The sequence below is a fragment of the Tupaia chinensis genome, unplaced genomic scaffold (assembly GCF_000334495.1).
Source record: "Tupaia chinensis unplaced genomic scaffold, TupChi_1.0 Scaffold146650_1, whole genome shotgun sequence".
NCBI classification, from domain to species: domain Eukaryota; kingdom Metazoa; phylum Chordata; class Mammalia; order Scandentia; family Tupaiidae; genus Tupaia; species Tupaia belangeri.
The window spans coordinates 1,737,490-1,743,858 of record NW_006206507.1 but is presented as its reverse complement, the minus strand read 5'-3'; positions in this window follow the sequence as shown (position 1 = coordinate 1,743,858).

The following is a 6,369-nucleotide window of genomic DNA, read 5'->3' as shown; positions in this document are numbered from 1 at the left end:
AAAAAAAAAAACTTGCCTGGCACCATAGACAGTTCTGCCTGCCAGAGAGGATTAGAGAAGCCATATGAAAGAATTTGTACCATAAAATAACCTGGACTTTTCCAGCCTAGCATTGTAATCAGTAGAGATCGCAAAAGAGCAACGACAACTAGAGGATTACCTTGAGAAACACTTTGAAGGAAGAAAAAGAGCCTGATCTCTGCTAGCAGATGATATACCACAGAGCACTTGATAGGCAGAGCTGAGCTGAGAAGGTTCATGTGTGAATTGTGTGTTGGGTCTTTGCTTTTCAATAGTTTGAGTAATTGACATGTAAATATTTTCTCAGAAATATTTAAGACCATGCTGTCTCTTTTGTTACAGAGTCACAAACAAAATTATCACAAATATTTTGAGAGCTATCCTTAAAATACAGTTTTTTGAAATTTTGAAAGTTGTTTATTAACTGTCAAGAACTATAGAGTATGAGCAAAAAAAAATTTATATGTAAAGTAAATGTGGGAAAATGTCAAAAATTAATGAATAAATATGTAAATAAAAAGTAGAGAAAAAAATAACTTGATTATAAAAATGTAAGCACAATTAAAAGGACACAGGGACCAGCACATGGCATGGTGGTTATATCACTGAATTCCCACATAGTCGACCATAGTTTAAGTTTTAGACCTGGCAGCTTGAGACTCATGCTGGGTACATGTGCGTGCATGCCCAAAATCCTGAGAGGAAAATGGAGGAGAAGGAATTGTGACGTGACTATCCCTCCAGGGGGTGATTTCTCATTTTCGGTCTCTCTGTCTGGCTTTCTGTGTCTCTGGTGAGTGCACATGCCCTATAGACAAAAAAACCCTCTCTCTCTTTCAAAAGAGAAAAAGGATATAAATAACAAAAAATACTTCCCTTTTACAAAAACAAAATTGCCAGAACTTTTTATAAAATTAAACATATATACACCAGACAACCCAGGAATTTTTACCCCTAGGTACTTATCCAGGAAGAATTAATACATCCACCCAAAAACCTGTACAAATTGTTCAGAGCAGCTTTGATCATAATAGCCAAACACTAGAAATGCTCCAAATCCCCTTAACTTGCAAATGAAAAGTAAACTGGTGATGAGTAGTCAATGAACACTCAAACAATGGACTAGAACTCAGCAATAAAGAGGAACAAACTATTGGTACATCCAAACTATGGATGATTCTCAAAAACATTCAGAGCAGAAGAAGTCAGATATAAAAGAATATATATTGTACAATTCCTTTTAGATGAAATTCATTTTTTTTTTGAGAGGATTTTCGCTATAGGGCGCGTGCACTCGCCAGACAGACAGAGAGAGACATAGAGACAGAAAGCGAGAAATCACCCCCTAGGGGGGATGGCCACACCACAATCCTTTCTCCTCCATTCTCCTCTCGGGATCTTGGGCACGCATGCACACGCGCCTGGTGTGAGTTTTAAGCCACCGGGTCGGGGACGCGAACCGCGCTCGACTACATAGGAGTCCAGCGACATAGCCATTACACTAACTGCTGGTTCCCTAGATGAAATTCTGAAACAGATAAAACTTATATATGGTAACAGAAAGCAGATCAGTGGTTTCCTGGGAGAGATAGTAAAGGAGAATGATTGCAAAGGGGCAAAGGAAACCTTTTAGGGGTTCTATATATATTCTGTAACTTGATTGGGATGCAATTAATTTTGCTTGTGTGTATAATTCTTAAAACCCAAAATATACAATTAAGTGCAATCCTTTTTTTCTATATGAAAAAATGTATACCTTGATAAATTGATTAAATATAAAAAGATTTCCAGAACAGTTCATTTAAATAAAAATTCTTTTTCCATAAGCCCTTATATATTTTTAACTATTCATTGAGGAATAAAGAAAGAAAATGTTAACAGCCACAGTTAAGTAAGAATCATTCTAACCAGAAATAAAGATAATTTCTGAATTATGCTCAATTCCATTTTATTAAAAAACTGTTTATTCAACATTATAAAAATACATGAATTATCTATCACATTTCTATCTTGGGGAAATTAAATTACATCTATGTGTCACTACTATAGACTCATTAAGAAGACAGTATTTTTATTTTCCAAATAAAGTAAGAAAGAGAAGTATGAGCCCCATGATAAGGAAACTGACAATCCTGGCAGGTCCTTCCCTTCTGCCTGACCTAGGAAACAAGCTTATTCTCCAATGTCTTTAGACAAAGTATCAATAAATCCCTTCCTTCAATTTTTCCATTCACTTCTGTTGCCAGAGCCTACAGCTTTAACCTTTCTCTTCCTTCACACCCCATCAGAAAGACAATAGCAAGCTGACTTTATTTGCAATGGGCCACACTCAGCCCTAACCCACAGCATAAGAGTCCCCATTGCTGGTACCCTTCATCAAAAATCAGTTGACTGTATGTTTGGGAATTTATTTCTGGGGACTCTATTCTGTTCCATTGGTCTACCTCTCTGTTTCTGTGCCAGTACCATGCTGTTTTGATTACCACAGCTTTGTAGTATATTTGTGGGTCAGAGAGTGAGATGCCACCTACTCCAGTTTTCTTGTGTAGAATTGCTTTGGTAATACAGGAACTTTTATGATTCCAGACAAATTTTATGATTGTCTTTTCTAGATCTGTAAAGAATGTGTCTGGTACTTTCATTGGCATTGCATTAAATATGTAGATTAATTTGGGTAAAATTGCCATTTTGATTATATTAATTCTTCCAATCCAGGAACATGGGATGTCCTTCCACTTTTTTGTGTCAATCCAGCAGGAAAAGGAAAACCTCTTCAGCAAATAGTACTGGAAAAATTGGATTTCCACTTGCAGAAAGATGAATCTGAACCCCTACCTCTCACCTTTGACAAAAATTAAGTCAAGGTGGTTCAAAGATCTAAATCTAAGACCTCAAACTATAAAACTGCTCCTAGAAAACACGGGAAATTCTGGGAGACATTGGGGTAGGGACAGACTTCTTAAATAAGACCCCCAAAGCACAGTCAATAATCCCCAAAATAGATAAGTGGGATTATATCAGACTAAGAAGTTTCTGCATGGCAAAACACACAGTAATTAGTGTGAATTGACAGCCCTCAGAATGGGAAAATATTTTTGTAAATCCCCCCAACCCCCAGAAAAAAGTTTAAAAATAAAAAAAAAAAAAAAAAAAAAAAAGATAAGTGTTGGTGGGGGTGGGGTGTGGTAAAAGGGGAACTCTCTTACACTGCTGATGGGAATGTAAATTAGTCCAGCCACTGTGGAGAACAATTTGGAGATTCCTCAAAAATCTACAAATAGAACTACCATATGATCCAGCAATCCTACTCTTCGGTATCTACCCAAAAGACAGAAGAATTCTTCATTGGAAAAGTGCTTGCACATCAATGTTAATTGTGGTACTATTCACAATTGCTAAGACATGGAACCAACCCAAATGTCCCCGAACAGATGAACAGATTGAAAAACTGTGGCACATATACTCTATGGGATACTATTCAGCCATGAAAAACAACAAAACTCTGACTTTTGTAAGAAAGTGGAAGAATATGGAAAATTTACTGCTGAGTAAAGCAAGCCAGGCTATGAAGGAAAGACATTGTATGTCCCCACTTAATATATACTGAGCATCCACACTCTGTGACTGAAACTGATTGACCAAAGGATATACAAACACAATAAATGGATGTAATAGCAGATATAACATGTGTGGAAGAGTAGGGCCTGAGGAAGAACATTTAGAAGAAAAACAGAGGCAAAGCATTAATGGTACAAAGAAATGTGGTACTATGTGTTGAAGATATTTTATAGTTTAATCAACTGGACTGGGGAGAAATGTTCACATATTGAAATATTTACTTTGGAAGCTAAAAAATGTAATTGAATGTATAAAAGAATAGAAAAAAAAAAAAAAAGAATCCCCAGTGCTTACCTAATCCACAGGCTGGGGAATAGTATTAGCTAGACCAGACAACTAACAACTTCCTACCTAAAGGTGTTGATCTCTTAGTTACGGCTGTAGTGAGGCAGCCTCCTCTCTGTGATGAAGGTTAATGACAATTCACACTGATAAGCTTTATTTAGCCAACCCAAAGCCTATCACAAGCTAACTAAGCAATTCTGGCAGAAAAAGAAGTTTAAACTTCAGAGATAACTGAATTGTATCCAAATTAGCAGCAGAATGAAGCAGGTCCATAATTGGGACAGATACATTCAGCCCTAAAATACCTACTGTGTCAGTCACTGTTAGGAAAACAATTTCATGCTGTGCCATGTTGCAATGTTTACTGCCATTCCCCTGTTTATTCTCTCTTCCTAGTGACAATCTCTGAGTTTGTCTTTCCTGATTGCTTTAGCTGAGAACATAGTCCTGCTTTTATAAAGATGGCATGTGAATTTTTAATCTTTTAACATTCCACTTACCATTTACACATCTGTTTTCTGAATGTAATATAAAGAGATACTGTCTCTTTGTAATCATATAAAGAAATACTATCTTACACACACACACCCCTTCCCCCCCCCCAGTTCTGGATGTCTTTGGCCATGATGCAAGTACCATTAATCACTGGCTATAATGCTAGAGTGTCCATTTGTGATTGATTAGAGACTTACAGTGGGATCTGCTGCCACTGCAACTCATAAGTTAGTATATATGTGATAAGGGCATTTTATTTACTCAGGCTAAATAATAAGGCTCAAGTATAGTTCACTTGTTGATCAAGTGTTGTGTATGTTCCCCATATGGGTATCATATAAAAGATGGTAGCCTCAGGGCTGACAGGTGGCATGGTGGGTTAGAGTGCTGGACTTCCACATGATTGACCACGGTTCGAGTCCCAGATCTGGTGGCTTTCTTTCTCACTTGCTATCTCTCTCTCGCTCTGTCCCTCTCTAGTCAAATTAAAATAAGTAAATAAATTTAAGTAAAATAATTCTTTTTTTTAAAAAAAGAAAATATAGTAGCCTGGAGCCAGTTAGTAACATGGTGGTTAAGGCAGATAGAATCCACACAGCCAGCTATGTAGTTCTAGTCCTGGACACAGAAGCTTGAAAAATACTGAATGTATTTGTGTGTGTGTCCAAAATCCCAAGAAGGAAAAGAAGGGATTTGGTGTGGTCATGCTTTCTCACTTTCCCTATCTCCCTGTCTCTCTCCAGTGAGCATATCATACCCATGGTAAACATTTTTTTTTTAATGTTTCTGCCGTAGGGCATGTGCACTCGACAGAAAGAGACAGAGAGAGGGAAGGTAAGAGATCCTCTCCCTGGGATGAATGGCCACACTGCAATCCATCTTCCTCCAGTCTCTTCTTAGGATTTGGGCATCCCTGCACATACACCCAGAGTAATTTTCAAGCTGCCAGGTCCAGGACTCAAATACGGTAGGCCATGTGGGAATCTAGGCTCTTAACCACACCACCTGCTGGCCCCCTATGTGGAGGGCATTGCATATGGAAGCCATCTTGGGAGCTTCTTGAGAACTGTCTGCCATCTTAGAAACCTTAGGATTCACTTCCTCATTGAGCAAACCACATCTCAGAAATTATGTTACCAACTGTTGCTAGGCAATGGGAGATCCACCCACATCAATGATTGGCTCATACTGTTGTATTTCATTTTCGGGCAACCAATTGGTGCCTACCAGCCTGTATATAAAGCACAGTTTGCTCTGCAATAAACGAAGACTTTATCAGCGCCTCATCTTGTCTCCACTGTGTGTGTGTGTGTGTGTGTGTGTGTGTGTGTGTGTGTGTAAGTTTTATGTGAGTCCCCTTTTTCACCGACCTCACCCAGGTACCCGTTCGACTGTCCTGCGGGTCGGGGCAAGTGGCGCCCGGACGTGGAGCCCTGGAGTAGAGGATCAGGGTGAAGTGCACAGTGAAGAAAGCCAGGCCTGGTAATAGTGGAAGGGTAAGTAGTAATACAGAGATTGCTTAAAGTAATACAGAGATTACTAACTAACTTCCTAGTGTGCAGTTATGGGACAACAAATGAGTAAGCATGAATTATTTGTTCAAGGGCTTAATGACGCTCTTAGGACACGCGGAGTTAAAATTAGAATTAAACAATTACTTTCTTTTTTTGATTTTCTAAAAGAGGTGTGTCCCTGGTTTCCTCAAGAAGGTACTATAGATGAAGTAAGATGGAAGAGGGTAGGTGATGCTCTGAAGGACTATTATGTCGCATTTGGCCCGGAAAAAGTTCCAGTAATAGCCTTTTCTTATTGGAGTTTAATAAATGAAATTATTGGGTTCCGGCCAATAGACCCCAGAATTGCAGCAGTAGTTGAGGAAGGGGAACAAATTATGCAAAAAGAAAAATTTCGGGAATTAATTAGTGATGACATCATGGAAACTACAAAAAA